The 19604-nt window shown below is 33.1% G+C and overlaps 1 protein-coding gene across 1 annotated transcript in view; it reads right to left on the bottom strand.

The window, feature by feature from the left end:
• LOC149479100 (TWiK family of potassium channels protein 18-like) overlaps nucleotides 1–15775 on the bottom strand; it is a 68218-nt gene extending 52443 nt beyond the window's left edge. Inside the window, exon 1 of the mRNA XM_089708860.1 lies at nucleotides 15591–15775. The gene's annotated coding sequence lies outside the window, so the exon portion shown is untranslated. The remainder of the gene's footprint in view (nucleotides 1–15590) is intronic.
• Nucleotides 15776–19604: the final 3829 nt, after the last annotated feature.

The following is a 19604-nucleotide window of genomic DNA, read 5'->3' on the forward strand; positions in this document are numbered from 1 at the left end:
GGGAACACCAATTTCTTTTAGTTTTTTTAGCTAATTTGTACAGAACCCTTAGTAACGAGTCCGACTCGTACTTGACCGATTTTTATTACTATCTTGATGTCGTGTCATATTTCGTTTTGTTATTGAATATACGATGGAATGGGTTATTGAAAACAAAGGTTATATGAATATCAGTATAATCTAGTTGGTTTATTTGTAGAATTATTATATTATGTCTGCGTCATGAGGCTTTTGTTTTTCCAATGTCGTATATTATGCCCTGTAAGAGCGTATACGCACTATGCGGGTAGCCGCATTGCGGGTAGCCGTCCGGCTGACCGCAAGCACAATTATGTACGTAATAATCATTTCTATGCGCACTGTGCGGTCTGCGGTAGCCGCATCGCAGTGCGCATAGAAATGAATATTACGTACATAATTGTGCTTGCGGTCAGCCGGACGGCTACCCGCAATGCGGCTACCCGCATAGTGCGTATACGCTCTAAGGTGTAAAGGATTGATTTAAATTGGACAGGTGCGACTCATATTAATCGAAGAAATTCGTATTAATCTTGTGTTTATATTATGTGTGTTTGTTAATTTTGTATCGAAATCGTAAAAAAGGTTAAATTTTCATTATTAAATTATACGTCTTTTGTTATATTTGTATTACGGTTGTAACAGCTACAGAATGTTTTGAAGTGAAACTTCTTTATCGGGGTTGGAAAAAAATTTAGTGTAACATTTTTACGTTACGCGTGACATTTTTCCGTTACGCGCCATTTTTTTTCTTATCCCTACCACGCGTGATTCGACTTATTTCTGTAAAGTTGCATGTAGTAAATTATTTTTGAAAAATAAGATCATAAAGAAGTTTCACTTCTTACGTGTGTACACTAGTACACGCACACATTTTTTTAATTTTATCAATACAAAGGTCGCGCGGACAGCATAAATAAAACACAATATCCACCCAAAATGGAAACTAACATTTCAGTTCCCATGAAAGAAATCACTACAAAAAACTCCGATTTTTGTTCAGACAATCAAATGGATCAAACCAGCTTTGCAACGAAAGAATGCTATAGAATCGAAATCAATACTCGAATCGCGATCCACCCTGTATAACTAAAAATAACTTTAATAATAGGCCCCCAAACCGTTATTGAACTTTGGGTGTTATTACGTTATCAGTAGACATGTAATATGAAACGTGCGATATTACGTAGGGATCTTGAACCATGCAACCAGTATAGCTTGAGCTCTCTGTGGTAGCATATTGAATACGTAATAGGGATCGTCCCATAATTGTCATTTGTTATCCAATCTTGCTATCATGGCATAGTGATATAATCACTTTTGATAGAAAAAACAATGTTCAATGTTATTTTAAATGGTAAAAAAACGAAATACCTACTAGAGTTAAATATTTTTTTTATTCCTGATAGAGTTCCTATCTTCATATACAATACTAGCTGCTCCGCGCGGTTTCAACCCCGTGGCTCCACTCCTGTTGGCCGTAGCGTGATGATATATACTATATAGCCTATAGCCTTCCTCGATAAATGAGCTGTCTAACACCGAAAGAATTTTTTCAAATCTGACCAGTTCCTGTGATTAGCGCGTTCAAACAAACAAACAAACTTTTCAGCTTTAGGTATAATATTAGTATAGATTTACAGAAATTATAGTTAGAATCCTGTCTCAACAATTAGGCTGTTCAAATTGTGAAGTTTTCAAAGCAAACTTACTGTTTTGGCGTACAAATAAACAACTATATTTATACTTAATAAATAATTCTCCATCCAGAAAGCTTTCATAATATATTTGTAGCATCATTTCATATCTTGGATTAGCAATTTTCCAAGATAAAAATCATTTGAAACGGGTGACCTATTTTATTCTTTATAATAAATACTTTATATTTAATTCCAGAACATTCTAGCTGAACAAAATATACATTTCAATGTTTATTTGAATAAAGTAACAGTAACATATAATGCTGAGTCGTTATTTTATGACTGTAATGTCGACTTTATTACTTGGTGATATAAATTACAGATAAATAAAGTAAAAATAATATTACTTAGCATTTATAGTCCATGGCGGTTAATTTCTTTGGAAATTAGCCAAGCTCGTAGGACATATTAGTATATACGAAAACATAAACTATTTAATCCCTCAGTCCCTGAATCACAGACACAATAGAAAATCTATTGTGTCGCGGCCCGATCGGGCCGCTCGGTGGTCAATGGGATAATGCACTAGCTGTGCTCCGCGGTTTTACCCGCAGTGCTCCGCTCCTGTTGGTCTTAGCGTGATGATATATATCCTAGAATTCCTCGATAAATGGGCTTTCTAACACTGAAAGAATTTTCCAAATCGGACCAGTAGTTCCTGAGATTAGCACGTTCAAACAAACAAACTGTTCAGCTTTATAATATAAGTATAGATTATAGACTCTTAAAAAGGAAGATCTAACAGGAGAAGAATATGCTCAAATCTATGGATTTGGCTCAAATCAAATTTGAGCATATTCTTCTTATTATTCTCTTCTTAGAGCATATTATATATATAGCATGATCAACAGCTCTACTTATTCTCTGAAATACTTAGAAGTTTTACATAATAAACTTCAATTCTACACTACTTACTTCTTATAAATTTATAAAATACTAGATTTCCGCCCGCGGCTTCGCCCGCGTTTTCAAAGGAAAACCCGCATAGTTCCCGTTCCCGTGGGATTTCCGGGATAAAACCTATCCTATGTGTTAATCCAAGTTACCCTCTATATGTATGCTAAATTTCATTGTAATCGGTTCAGTAGTTTTTACGTGAAAGAGTAACAAACATCCATACATCCATACATCCATACATCCTTACAAACTTTCGCCTTTATAATATTTATAAAATATTTTCTACTTACTACAATTTCTTGCCAAGCGGCTATCAAAATGTATGAATAGAAAATGTCTATGACAATTTTTGCTATCCATTTTGCCAACTATGAAAAAGATTAACATCTGTTGAACGTTTCTTTAAAAAGTGTCACTACAAAACCGCGTCTGGTCTGAAGAAGCCTGGAGATAAAAAATGTCAGCAATTTTGGTAGGAATTTCTTTCAAGTTATTAATTATTATAAGAAGTAATAAAAAATCTAAAATGTAATTTCTTATTAAATTGGATTTTCACACAAGACATTATAAAAGGAAAGTAATTAATTTATATTTATTACGATTAATTTATATTTTCCAATATTAAAAGCTGAAGAGTTTGATTGTTTGTTTGATTGAACGCGCTAATCTCAGGAACTACGAATAAGATTTGAAATATTATTCAGTTTTAGCTAGGCCATTTTCAAGGAAGGCTTTATGCTATATTTCAACACGCTAAGACCTATAGAGTTGAGCAATGCGGGTAAAACTGCGGAGCATAGCAAGTGTACATATATTATAAGCAATCAATCACTAATTCTATATTTACTTAATATACCCACTAAATAAAACCGCACTTAAAATATTATTCTAACTACTTATTATAATACTCCATATTTAGAGACATATTTTACGAAAATAAAACTTTCTGCTTCGCAAATCTTTATCGACAGATTGAATAAGTTTTGTGGAAGTACAATAGGGCTATATTTACCTATACATATTAAGGGCTAGGTTGTTTTAACTATAATATCTATTTACTTAGCTATGTAGAAATATACGCGCTTGACATTAAATAATTTACTCTCTATTTTATATTGTTTTTTTTTTATTGTGAAGAATTATTTACTTTTTAAATTATTATGAACAATTAAAATATATTGTCGTCCGACCGTGTCATATTATCATTACAATAATTCAATGATTAAAATATGTATTATGAGTGTTACATTTTGCACCATAAATCATGTATAAAAAAAACTGACGTTAGATATATAGCACGTTAAAATAAATGCAATTAAAAACATCAAGCCTAAACCTGACCTCAGAATCTTCACTTTTGATATTGGAAGTCTGACTTTCGCAAAAGTTCGCGAAACAAGTTTTTAAACTTCCATTTCTGTTAAGTTATATTAGTTTTCGTATTAATCTTACGTAAATAATACAAACAAATACTTTGAAATTAGCTTTTTTTCAAGATTTATTACTTTTTGTTTTGATATATTTTGACGAAAATACAGTTTAGAATAAAAAACAACATGAATTAAATGTGTCCATTTACATACAAACACAGATGAAGCTTATAAAAGCGCGTTAAAAAAACACTCTTTCAAGACTACATATTTATTATATTAGTTACTACTTTCAAACATTTTCATCACTTGCGGGTATTTCGCAAAAAAGTAAATTTTCAAAATGAATCCATCATTAAATCTCACACGCTAATCCCGCTAATCCGTGAAACCTTTCATCCATCTTGCTGACGTCAATATGTTGAGTGACAATTTTTAGCACAAAGAAAACCATGGAGCTCTTTCACTATTAAACTCCAATGGATGTTGGCTTCCATCAATCAGTGCGAACACTTAGGAATCCGTATTATTCGTGTATTACGTCTTCTTTTGAATGTAATGGATTATTCCAGTTTCTGCGTGACGTCATACGCTTGTTTTTGGAGCTTGGCTACATATATTTTTATAAGGATAAAATAAGACACAAAGTCACATATCAGAAATCCTAAAGTTCCATTTTTTGTAAGTGTTTAAAATACTGTCAGACTTTGTTATCATTTAGGTTGCTTCTGAAAAATTACGTTTACTTACATGACACACAAAACGAAAGAGAATATTAAATGCGATTGCTCTGGCGGGATCACGGATGGCCGAGTGGTCAGGCTCAGGCGTCGCCCCGGCCGCGGCAAGGCGAAGGGCTCGAATCCCGCTTCGTGATCGATTTTTTTCTATTCTTTAAAAATTTATCATTTACAAAACATTTGTATGCTATAAAAATAAATATCAAATATTTACTTGCAACATTTTCTTATCCACCGTATGAGTTAGAAAAAGTGTTCTACATTTATTATCTAAGTTATAACTCATATAATGGTCTTCTAGGGATATAGGTACCCGGTTCAATATAGCGTCGAAAGTTCAAAATTCGTTTAAGATGTTTAGGAACAGTTTAACCCGGTTTAACTTAACATGTGTTGGACAAGGGTTTAAATTGTTTTGAATTAAGATCTATTGAAACTAAATCTATGTTATATCCACACTGTTAAAGGGTATTGCAAATTTCAAAAAGTATACGAGTACCTTCGGTAGGCAAACGCATTCCATTTAAGGCCAGATTCCATTTAAGGCCAGATCTCAGCCTACTATCAGACAAGATCGTGGTCAAGTGCTTCCCTATTGTCAAATAAAATAAATAAAAACCATATCTAGGCATTTATACCACTGCATCATAATCGGACATTTCACTCCAACACACCACTTCTGTCTTTCGCAAGCACGGAACAGACCTTATTTATCTGTTCCGTGTTCGCAAGCATCACTCGCTTTTCTCAGTACAAAACTGGCTTTTAGTCAGAATTTCCGAAAGCCTTGAAGCCGGTCCATAATGACGTCACAGCACAGCATGTTTCCCCATTTATCATGATAGCGGTATTTCAAAGTCGTAAATAGTTGATTTGACCTAGTGACTCGCTTTGTTGAACATTCGGAAAGAAGAATTTTAAAACGGAATTATTCGCATTTCCACGGAGCGAATGTTTGTGAATTTTTCAGTCCGGGTCCAACTTAATGTCCATGATTTGTATTGCTAGCATATATTACTCGGTGGAGGGAAATATATGTACGTAATGAGGCACTGATAGCGATGTCGTAGTAAATGAAAGAATAAAAATAGGTTAATTGAACCCGTGAGCAAGGTAATGTGTACATACATTTTTTGCTACTTTTCTTATTTTTATTTAACGATTGATAGACCGAAATTAACAAGGAACATTGAAGTGATACTTATCTCAGTAACAGAGGAGTTAAATTGTCATAGTCAATTTTATTATTAGCTTGCTTGAATAGATGATAACAAGATATAGATTCCGCCGCGTCGTTCTGTACCTCTGTTGGCGATATACTCAAAGACTACTGAACCGTTTTTCATTCTATTTTCACCCATGAATAATATAATCGAAGAAGGCTTAATTATATGTAGGATCTAGCTGCCCCAGGAGACGTTCTTTTGCCCCGTTAAAACCTTTTCATATGCAGTGAACGCAGCCGAAGCCACGACAGAAAGCTAGTTAATAATAAGTAGGTTAGTTTATTCTCCTAAACATAGCTTTATACATAGTATAACCATCTGAGAGTATGGTAAGAGCCCCAGTTAGTCAGCTTGACCTGATTCGTGTCGAAGTATCTCCCACTCAAAAGAAATAATAAATCACATTTTAAAACCATTAAAATATTTTGCTTTATTGGCACGTACACTTTTTTAATCTACATTTTACCGATATAATTAATATATTTTTTCCTTAATTTAAATAGAAATTCAAGTGATACTGCTGCGTAATCTACTAATATTAACCATGCAAAAGTTGGATGAATGTTTGATACTCAATCACGCCAGAATAACTGAACGCATCTATATGAAATATGACACAAATAAATTACAGTCTGGAATACCACATAGGCTACTTTTTATCTAAATACCTCACGACCGCAAGCCAAAGCTAGGTTTTCATAAAAAATACTCAAGAAATCTACCTCAGAGAATTAATATGAGTAGTATCTTATCTTTAGAAAAACTTACTAAACAAATTGATTAAAAAACGTTCTTATAATTTTCTATTTTATATTTCTTTAGTTCTCCATAGTATTGTAATAAAAGAATTCCTTTCTTGCCAACATTAATTTCAATGCAGTAAGTAAAGAATGCATAAAAAGCGTATCACGTTTTACATTTTAAATAACTAGCGGGTGGCATTACTGGGACTAATTAGTGTTTTTTACGCGCCATTTTTCAAGTCTAAAATTACACGGCACAAAGATATTCATGGGAGCGGCGTGCGTTAATTTTTCAGTTGTACTTACAATAGTGGAGCGAGAACAAACTGAGACAGAGTGTAACATGAACGTATTCTGATTATAAGATGACGAATGTAGTTACGTAACTTTTAGTGACAACAGAATTGCGATATTTATGTATAAATTTAAAGTGCATTTCAAATGACGACGATGCCTCAAGGGCAACATACAATCTGTAAAATCTGAGAAAGAAACTGCTATGCAATCTTCCCTTTTTCACAAGAAGGATTAATCTTCATTACCCTCTTGTTTCATAGGAGGGTAAACTTGCAGGTCCTGACATGTTAGTGAACTTAGCAGATCATTTTTAACAGATCAAAAAAAAATGTGAGTTCTTATCGCGTGCAGTTGAGTTCTACAGTTCCTGAAACTTTTTAGAAATAGTTCTGGCGTTTTTACCTTAAAAAACGACATTTGAAAAAATGATCTGCCAACTTCCCGTAGCAGATCATTTTTAGCAGATCAAAAAAAAATGTGAGTTCTTATCGCGTGCAGTTGAGTTCTACAGTTCCTGATACTTTTTAGAAATAGTTCTGGCGTTTTTACCATAACAAACGACATTTGAAAAAACCCGACCTGGACCCGGCTTAACGTGATGCTAAGACGTAATGCTACAACGTGATACTACGACGTGATGCTACGACGTGATGCTACGGCGTGATGCTACGCTGTGATGCTACGGCGTGATGCTACGGCGTAATGCTACGGCATGTGTTACGGCGTGATGCTACGGCGTGATGCTACGGCGTGATGCTACGGTGTGATGCTACGGCATGATGCTACGGCATGATGCTACGGCGTGATGCTACGGCATGATGCTACGGCATGATGCTACGGCGTGATGCTACGGCATGATGCTACGGCGTGATGCTACGGCGTGAAGCTACGGCGTAATGTTACGGCGCGATGCTACGGCATGATGCTACGGCATGATACTACGGCGTGATGCTATGGCGTGATGCTATGGCGTGATGCTACGGCATGATGCTACGGCATGATGCTACGGCATGGTACTACGGCGTGATGAAATCTCTATATACATACATAAATAAATTTTCTAGTGTTTCATTTTACGCGTACTCGCGTACGTTTCGAAATACTTTTCTAAAAAGTATCAGGAACTGTAGAACTCAACTGCACGCGATAAGAACTCACATTTTTTTTTTTTGATCTGCTAAAAATGATCTGCTAAGTTCACTAACATGGTCCTGACGACTTTAAAACAACATACTTATGTATGTTCAATTTACTAATAGGATCGAAACTGTTAAATTTCCTTCTCATTCTTACCATTCAGCTACATAATCTATTCGTGTGACAAATCTGTAGTTATAAGTACAAAAGTACGCTAAAATGTTATATACATATAAAAAAAAACCTGTAAATAATACGCATAATAACATACATAGAATACACTACAACTTGAAGTATCAAATCGTCAAATTTAACGTTATGTTACGCATCCATCGAAGCTTGTGGTGGCTCCTCAATAATTACCAGCGTTATAACTACGCAATGTAAAGTAAAACCACACTTAGTTGGTGAAATCTCACACTTAATTGGTAGCAATTGCAGCAGTAATTATGAATGTAATATGATAGTGTAATTGCTCGTTACGTTATTAATTTCAGAGCCGAAATAAACATTTCGCTTTTGAATCAAATATGTTTTACTATCTGCGCTTCGCGGTTTCACGCACGTGGCTCCGCTCCTGTTGGTCTTAGCGTAATGATAATATATAGCCTATAGCCTTCCTCGATAAATGAGCTAAAATAGAATTTTTCTAAGTGGACCTGAGATTAGCTTGTTCAAACAAACAAACAAACTCTTCCTCTTGATAATAGTGGTAAAAATTAACTGGTATAAATAATTAATAAATGTTATTCTTTCTATAAAATGCCTACTTGAATACAAACGGCGGCTCACACCAGGGTACTCCATAAACAAGAAAACTTTACCATTTCTGACATATCAAATACTCCCAACTTCTAACCCGAGTCCCAAAGAGATTTGTTCTTTATAATAAGGATATAGGCTTACAAAACCTTTCCTCCTTCTACTTTTTGTTTACTTTGTAACTTTGTGAATAATTTCAGTCAGTGACAGTTGTAATAAAAATAATTGACTGGATAATTGGAATTGCTTCGAAATATAGAACTGATATAAAATACTACCTACTACTTTTGGTATTTTACCTACTTTTGGTATAAAATAACTCGCTGACATTATTTTACATGTAAAACCTTAAGTATACTAATTGTATGAAATGTATTTTACTGCAACGTTATATAATAAAAACAAAAAAAACCACAGAACAATAAGTGAAAAAAACAAACATATAATGATAAAGATGTATGTATTTTACAAATACCTACCGTAATGACTATTTTGTTACCTGTCCTAATACGTAAGTTCTCGAAATATTCTCAAAATATACATATTCTTTCACCGGAAGCATAAAGTTATATATAGGTAGCACCAAAAATAACAGAGTGAGCTAGCCCACTCTATATTTTTTCACAGTATTCCTACGTAATCTCAATTTAGACAGGAAAAGTATTATTGACACCCACGGGAATAAAACCGAAATAATAATACAGTGAATTATATTACAAAACCTCATTATTAACTATGATACCATAGAATTAATAAGCATCTTGAAGGTTTCCACAATCCTTATAAAGCATTTGAATGCTATAAAACTAAATATTAAAATACCTACTCAGTACTCCCGGTTTATCTATACTAATATTATAAAGAGGAAAGGTTTGTGTGTATGTATGTATGTATGGTTTTCCCGCATAAACTACTCGACCGATTTTGATGAAATTTGGCACAGATAATCTTTAGACCCTGACAAAGAACATAGGCTACCTTTTATTGCAAAATATGTAGGTACCACGGACGAAGCCTGGGCGGACCGCTAGTTCTTTATAAAAAAAAACCAGCTGCTCTACCGTGTTTTACCCTATTACTCCTCTCCTATCGGTCTTAGGGTACTTATACACTAATAATGTGCGAGTATTGTGCATATTATTGGCGGAAAAACACCCTTAGAGTGATGATAATATAGCCTTTCTCGATAAACACTGAAATAATTTTTCAAATCGGTCCAGTAATTCCTGAAATTAGCGCGTTCAAACAAACACATCATCTTTATAATATTAGTATAGAGATATACTCTTTCGCTAGCTATAAAGGTAAATTTTCATGATAAATAATATAATATTATATACTTACAAAGGTATTATATTAATTACGCATCTGTAGCCGGCGGGCTAACATGATCCCGACAAATATCTTATGACATGTGACGGATACGTAGGTTGCTTTTGGGCATAACAAAAACTGCTTATACTATAATATAGTGAAATTTGTAAGACAATACAATGTTTATGTATTATTTTACATGTAGATATATTGAAAGTAAGTAAATTGTAATATTGACATGATTATAAAAGAACAACTATGGAGTTTCTTGCCGATTCTTCTGCATAGCTTTCCGAATCTGCTTTCCGAATCGGTGGTAAATGTTAAAAATTTTATGACGATTCAGAACTGCTTCTAGAAGAAGTCTAATTGAATAAATAAATGTTTGAGTTTGAGTTAGTGTGTGTGAAAAAGTGAGTGAAAAATTATCTACGTTTCAATTAAAGTTAAGTTGTGTCATACATACGAATTGGAATATAACTTTTCTTAAATCTTATAAGTAAAAATAAACAATAGATATTGAATGTATAAATCAATGACAATAAAATATTGTTTAGTTATAACTAAATTATTGGTTAGGGAGCCAGGTGCAAATTTGGTTAACTATTTCCTCTCAAGAGATAATTCGTCAGACGCATGAGAGTATAGTATTATAAAGCCTCGTGAACGTCAGCTGGCGTTCGGTTGGGGGGGTGAGCGGTTGTAGCCTCCCACGCACATAGGAAAAAAATACATTCATTCATTCATTTCCTCTCAGCTAAAAATTTGTCAAATTGTAGCTAACCCAATATCTCAACGAAAAAAAATAGTCAGCTGGTTACAACATGGTGTATTATACGTCAGCTGGTGTCTCGAACATGAAAGTTAAATTTAAAGAAAAATTTATTTTCCGTTATTTCCTCTCAAACAAAAATTTACCTGATGATAGCTTATATGTAACTGTGGATAAATATATATGTCAGCTGGCTGTATCTTGGTGGAAAAACCGTCAGCCGATACGGGAGGCTACAACCACTCATCCCCCCAACCGAGCTCCAGCTGACGTTCACGAGGCTTCATAATACTATACTTTGATGCATTTTACTAATTACCGCTTGAGAGGAACTTGGTCATAAAATCTGCTGCTGGCTCCCGAACCAGTATTACGATACGGTAAATTACATCGTATTTCATGTTCAATATTAGTAAATATATTATTTTTATGTTACTCTTGTATAATATTTTATCTTTATGCCTATCCCTTTAATTATAATGCAAATGGAAACCCATTTATTCTTATTTATACGTTCACATATCCTTTGTTTGTAATTCATTATGTTCGTAACTCAATTACGCCGGAACGGGAAAATTGAACTAGATGCTATCTTATATAGAGATTGATTATACATGGAATGCGAGCGAAGCCGCGGGCTAAAGCCAGACAACTTATCTACATACCATAGTTTATACTATATACATACGTTACGTTACATATAGGTACCTATATTTATTTATTTAAATTGAATACTCATAACATATCACGATGAATTTTTTTTGGATATTTCCCGTTTAATTTTTAAAAAGTTATTATTTTCATTTTACTCATTAGGTAAAGGGCTTTCGATATCAGTTAAAAGTTTTTTGATATCTGCAATATTTACGGAATAATCGCCTGTGCGCACTTAACGATTACACCCTGTATAAATATAAATTGTTTCTTAATTATTAAATCCGTTGTTGTATTTTAATATCCAACATCAAACTTATTAAAAATATAAAAAATGTTGTGTGGTTTTATGAAACCACGGTAAAAGTGAAACTGTTCGAACGGTTCCGAACACTGCTTTGTGTAGCGCATGTCGCGTGACGGTCGGCTGCCGAGTAGGTATACCTACTCGGCAGCCGCGATACACGCGACATGCGCTACACAGACCAAAAAGTTTGAGACGATGTAATAAAAGTTTCACTTTAATAATTTACTAGTTAATAAACTCTAACACGCGTGTAAATTTTATTAAGAACCTATTCAAAAAATCATTCACATTTTGGTAGCTGTGAAACGCTAACACATTAAATTCAAAAGCTTCTTTCAAGAACCATATGTAATGAAAAATTCCATCAAATGCTTAGAAAACGTCTCTTTAAATAAAGATCGCACACACTCACTTACTCAAACATCATCCCATACATTAAACACATTCCCAACTGAAACACTAAAGTAGTTTTTAAATTAAATAAACACGAAACCTCAACGAGTAAACTTAAATAGAATTCAAATAAATCTTTGAAATTAAATGCTGAGAAGCAAGAATCGTGAAACGCTTTTACCGAAGGCAGTTAAGACAAATTAATTATGTACTATCTTGAATACAATTGCGCTTCTTGTGTAATACAATTTGTTGAGAATCGAGATGCATTTCTTTGAAACGTTTAGGCTGAACAAAGAAGAAAAGGCATTATTAAGATTAACTGAAATGAAGAACATTTTGTAACGTTCTCAGAAAAAATAGAAACTTCTGGAAAGACAAATGCTTGTATGCGTACTCTTTGTTTGTATTCGAAATCAGTTATATATATTTTGGACATGAAAGGAAACCAAGCGAAGAAAATTGGTTGATAGCACAGTGGCACTACACACTGAATAGTGCACGAGAATGAAAAATATGAAATGTGTGTTGAACATTGTGCTTTCCTGCTTTTTATGTTTCCTACAATAGCACATGAATTGCAAAAGCTATAGGAAATCTAAAAGAACCTAATTGAGAACCTTTTTCAAAGTCGCATAAAACACGACGTTTCCTCTAGGGAACCTCAAGAGACCTCAATATATCATCATTTCCAAGTACAAAAACAGGTTTAAAAAGTTAAGTCAACCCTAAATCCGTCGGAACGCAGATAAAGCGCGAGTAACAAATGGTTATGTCCAATGTAACAACCATTTCGGATTCAGCGCATACCTTAGCCAAGAGGCGATAAATTACTATGAGCTAGCTCATACGTAGCATAAATTAATCACGGAACTTTAGCATTTTTGGACCATTTTGGTAAAAGGTCGGGAGAAAATAATGTTGGTTGTTAATCTAAGAATGTGACAAATATTTTTTAATAATGTATTGATTCATAAAAACAAATGTACCTATTTAGACACATGCCAATAAATTACTATGAAATAGTTCATATGTAGCATAAATTAATCACGGAACTTTAGCATTTTTGGACCATTTTGATAAAATGTAGAGAAAAACGTTGGTTGTTAATCTAAGAATGTATTCAATATTTTTTACCAATGTATTGATCCATAAAAACAAATGTATTTAGACACATGCCGATAAATTACTATGAAATAGTTCATATGCAGCATAAATTAATCACGGAACTTTAGCATTTTTGGACCATTTTGATAAAATGTAGAGAAAAACGTTGGTTGTTAATCTAAGAATGTATTCAATATTTTTTACCAATGTATTGATCCATAAAAACAAATGTATTTAGACACATGCCGATAAATTACTATGAAATAGTTCATATGCAGCATAAATTAATCACGGAACTTTAGCATTTTTGGACCATTTTGATAAAATGTAGAGAAAAACGTTGGTTGTTAATCTAAGAATGTATTCAATATTTTTTACCAATGTATTGATCCATAAAAACAAATGTATTTAGACACATGCCGATAAATTACTATGAAATAGTTCATATGTAGCATAAATTAATCACGGAACTTTAGCATTTTTGGACCATTTTGATAAAATGTAGAGAAAAACGTTGGTTGTTAATCTAAGAATGTATTCAATATTTTTTACCAATGTATTGATCCATAAAAACAAATGTATTTAGACACATGCCGATAAATTACTATGAAATAGTTCATATGTAGCATAAATTAATCAAGGAACGTTAGCATTTTTGGACTATTTTTATAAAAGGTCGGGAGAAACGTTGGTTGGTAATCTAAGAATTAATTAAATATTTTTAACCAATTTTGAATCCATAAAAACAAATAAATAAATAAATAAATAATAAATAAATCGTTTATTTTCCTCAAACTACATTAACAAAAAGTACAACTACAAGTAAACATAAACCAAGAGGACTGGTGTCTGCGATAGGCCGTAGCCTGTAGTGCAGATCGCCAGGCACTCCCCAATTCGAACCGCTTCAATTTTGCGAAGTACATCAATTATAATGTCTTGCCTTTATATATTATGCAATAAATTTCTATTAGCTAGCTCATACATAGCATAAATTAATCACGGAACTTTAGTATTTTTGGACCCATTTGATAAATATTTCGGTATTATTGCAAGTATTTTGGACAGGAATTTTAAACATTATAGTTTTAAACATAAATCCTGTAGTATTGTAATATCTAGAAATCTATAAGTACCTAGATATTTAACAAATATTATGAAAAAAATGTAATAAAATCTATTTAATATTAGAATTTTAATTTATTCATTCATTTATCGACGTATGTAATTAAGGACAACGTTAATCAGTCGAAATATAATAGTAATTTTAAATCGATAAAATTTCCAAATAAATATTTTAAACAAAAATCTAAACCAACTTCGAATCAGTCTGAACTGAACAAAATTTTAATGGAACTAACCGGAGGGTAGATAATGGTTTCATAAAAAAAGAATCATCGAAATCAGTTCACCCAGTCGAAAGTTGTGAAGTAGGTAACAAACCCATAAAATACAGTCTAATTGAGAATCCTCGTCCTTTTTTTACAAGGAAACTAAATATAGGTTAAATTAGTAAAACGTAAGCATAATCACTAATGGCCTAAGTCCTAACATGCCCCAGTAGCTGATGTTTTATAGTCTATTATAAAGCTAAGTAATTGCCCGCTGAATGAAAAAAATATTCATTTTCTCCGATCTCATCCCCTTTTATAAAACCGTAGTAGTGCTCAGTATTTAATATTTCAATAAACTTTAAAGTAAAATAAAATATATTCTTTATTTTTTATATCTTATCAGAAAACTGAACCATCGAAAAATACCCGTCAAAATATTCTCGTCTCGAACGTCGCGTCGCCTTATCGCAGAACTACAACCGAAAAACATAATTTTCATTTCAATAACAAAAAACGTTAACATACTAACACTTTCTAAGTAATTTCGCAATCGCATTTTCCAACAAAAAGCATACTGTTATTTTTTATAACATTATTGTTCTTCTTTCTTTTCTGAAACACTTGTTATTCAAACCTATAAAATTAAAAAGAAGCAAATTAATTATTATATAAAAGTGTTTTAAATAATAAATTAAATTATTAACTAATAACCATTACAAAAATATGATTTAAAATAATTAAGGAAAACCATTCATTTATCAAGAAAATAAAACATACATAAAACTATTATTATTTATTTTAACTTTAATTTTAACTTACATGTATTTCGTGTTAAAACAACACCAAATTTATCCGTAAACACTATTAATTCACACACAGCAGTACCTCACCAAATTCACACAATTCACAGTCGCAATTCGATTATTTAAATAGTTTAAACTGTCACTGGAAGGGTGTTAAACTACGTAAAATATTTATCAACGGACTGACGCACGTGCACCACCTTCGACGTCTCAATGAATACTGATATGCTGGGTGCACTGTACGTTTGTACCCCACGCGGGTTACTGCGCGCGCATTTCACGACTACCCTATTGCTCTTTGACGATATGAAATCTTAAGTTACAAATGAATATATGACACATTTTAATAATTTATTTGTACTTGAGATAATATTTGACATAAATGTTAAGTTTTGAAGAAATATTAAGTCTAAAACTAAACGGTCACATTCCAATAAAACTTTTCAAACCAAAGATCACATCTCAGTAAATAAACATATTGCAACATTTCTGACCAGTACGAGATCTATTAAGCTCTTTATCGGAAGGCTACAATAAATAAATCTTTATACATGCGATGCCATGGACCCTTGATTACAAGGATACGCAATTTCAGTGATTGATCGGGACCTCAGAATGTCAGGGTGAAGGGTTTGCTTCATTCATGTTAGACGTCTCAAAGTATAGACCCGTCTATTTATATGGCTAGAATACCAACAATACTTATTGAGGAATGCTGTCTATTCATCTTGGTGTATGATGACGTGGTTGGACGGTTCGAGCTTACTCGTATGCTTAAAACTATTACAAGGATAAATACCTACGTCAAATTACGATGGAATGGGAGACTCATCAAATAGATTAAGATTTTATTATTGATTTAATAGTAGGCACTTATAATATTGCGTGTTAGCGTAGAACCAAGAATCCTGGGTTTGATTCCCGGTGGAGACGAAGAAAAAAAAATGTCTCGGTCTAGCAGGACACAGAAGGTTAATCACCAACTTGTCCCTAAAGATAATCGATCAGTGAAACAGATGTATGCATATTGGCATAATGCATCTGCCCCTTACCCCACTAGGGGGCATGGGACTTCACTTTACTACTCATAATGCAAATATGCAATCCAGTCCCTATACATCATAATGATATTATAATTACAGCTATAATATTGATAATAATATGTATTATGATTAATGGATGCTTCCTAACAATAAACAATGCACACAACTTAATAAACAAACAACCTTTCCAACTGGGCAACTGCAAGTAAACCTTTAAAAGGAGCACTTCATAGCTGAACTCTCGAAAAATAATTTTCAGTGACACCATTTCGCAATGCCTTGCACCTGGTGAATATTGCGAGTCGCATACAAAATACAGCCTATTAAATTCTATGTTATTATTGCAGAGTTTTGGATGTGTTTTCTTGTACAAAGGTATAAGTACAATGAAAAATATGACACGGCTATATATCATATTTGGTCTTATATTTTGTACAAATGAAAGAACAACGAGCGATTTATTTTTGCCAAGTGCGAGGCAATTATTTATTTTTAAATGATTATTAACATAGCTGTCCAATGTCCATAGCTATGATAATAACACACACAGATACAATTAATGTTATAACACAATATAATGTTGTTGCAATGAGTAATTAGGATCAGCCTCTACTATAGAAAAATTGAAGAATTGCCGATCCAAATTTGTTTTTAAATGTTTTCAAATTTATAAATTGCCTTTAATATTCGTCTACTATATTTTTAAGCCTAAAACTAGCTTATCTAGTGTGAAATGTCAATGAAAATAAACATATTATTAACAGTTTTTCACATCATGCAAACTATAATGAACTATAGATTAAAATTTACATAAATTGAATTGGTAGTAGGTATTAACTTCTATTCATACTATTACTAGCGGTCCGCCCCGGCTTCGCCCGTGGTACATATTTCGCAATAAAAAGTGGCCTATGTCCTTTCTCGGGTATCAAAATATCTCTATACCAAATTTCATGCATATTGGTTCAGTAGTTAAGGCGTGATTGAGTAACAGACAGACAGAGTTACTTTCGCATTTATAATATTAGTATGGATGTGCTATTTATTAAATAGGTTTGAAGTTGGTGCCGAACATTAAGCACTTAGTATTAAGCCCGTGCACCGACATCAAACCTTTTTAATAAATAGCACATATAAATAATATTTAGTAAATAATTTGGAAAATCCAAAAGTGCACGCCTCATAATTTTTTTTAATAAATATTTATTAATTAAGTATTATTTTTGTTTATTTAATAACAATTAAACCACATCGAATCAGACCCTGAAAAATGAAAGGGTTCTATTCCTGAGCATACTCAAGCGTAAGAGAAAAAAAAAGACTCGATTAGTAAAGTATTTCGGTCGCTATCGTGTTAACAAGAAAAAGGATCCGCACATACAGACACACGGACGTCCAAGACAGAACTTTTTTAAACTGTTTTTTAACTAGTTTAAATAACAAAAATGACATCAAAAATATCATGAACGTTAAAAATAGTGTTTTTTCTTAATATGTGTGTGTATGTATTATCTTACAAGTGCAATGTATGATACATAAAGACATTTTAAGTTTGAAAAATCAGATGTTTTGCGCGAAGTGACAGTAGTACCCACCTCAACGCTTCGCTTATGAGGCGTGCAATAATAATGTCAAAGCTTTTGTATTTCTTACTTTTCCGTTTTTGAAGTCGGTTGTTTTTAACGTAGTTATTTTTATTAGTGAATATTTAGCTTTCCGTGCGATTAGAGCTTTTTATGAAAATTAAGCTCTTCGTGTGATTTGAGCTTCTTGTGAAAATTAAGCTCTCCGTGTGATTAGAGATTTTTGTGAAAATTAAGCCCTCCGTGCGATTAGAGCTTTTTGTGAAAATTAAGCTTTCCGTTCGATTAGAGCTTTTAATGAAAATTAAGCTCTCCGTGCGATTATAGCTTTTTTGAAAATTAAGCCTCCGTGCGATTAGAGCTTTTTGTGAAAATTAAGCTCTCCATACGATTAGAGCTTTTTGTGAAAATTAAGCTCTCCGTGCGATTAGAGCTTTTTGTGAAAATTAAACTCTCCGTGCGATTAGAGCTTTTTGTGAAAATTAAGCTCTCCGTGCGATTAGAGCTTTTTTGTGAAAATTTAGCTTTCCGTGCGAATTGAGCTTTTTGTGAAAATTAAGCTCTCCATGCGATTAGAGCTTTTTGTGAAAATTAAGCTCTCCTTGCGATCAGAGCTTTTTGTGAAAATTAAGCTTTCCGTGCGATTAGTTTTTTGTGAAAATGAAGCTTTCCGTGCGACTAGTTTTTTGTGAAAATTAAGCTCTCCGTGCGATGAGAGCTTTTTGTGAAAATTAAGCTCTCCGTGCGATGAGTTTTTTGTGAAAATTAAGCTCTCCATGCGCTTAGAGCTTTTTGTGAAAATTAAGCTCTCCGTGCGATTAGAGCATTTTTGTGAAAATTAAGCTTTCCGTGCGAATAGAGCTTTTTGTGAAAATTAAGCTCTCCATGCGATTAGAGCTTTTTGTGAAAATTAAGCTCTCCGTGCGATTAGAGCTTTTTGTGCAAATTAAGCTTTCCGTGCGATATGAGCTTTTTGTGAAAATTAAGCTCTCCATGCGATTAGAGCTTTTTGTGAAAATTAAGCTCTCCATGCGATTAGAGCTTTTTGTGAAAATTAAGCTCCGAGCGATTAAAGCTTTTTGTGAAAATTAAGCTCTCGGTGCGATGAGAGTTTTTTGTGAAAATTAAGCTCTCCATGCGATTTTATGCGGTTATCAATTCGGCCGGTATATTTTTTTTTATGTATGTACACCGATTACTCCGAGGTTTCTGAACCGATTTACGTGATTCTTTTTTTGTTCGATGCGGGATGGCATCGAATTGGTCCCATAATTTTTTTTTTCGGATAGGCCCAGTAGTTTTTATTTAATGAGCATTTTTGTCTGTACTCGATGACTAAGTTGATATGTAGCAAGTAACTTTGATTCACTTCCGGTAACCGATTGAGCTGAAATTTTGTATACG

This window comes from Colias philodice, chromosome 21 (assembly GCF_061535455.1).
Source record: "Colias philodice isolate Cphi_HAF_F1 chromosome 21, ilColPhil1 Martin Lab GWU primary, whole genome shotgun sequence".
Taxonomy (NCBI): Eukaryota; Metazoa; Arthropoda; class Insecta; order Lepidoptera; family Pieridae; genus Colias; species Colias philodice.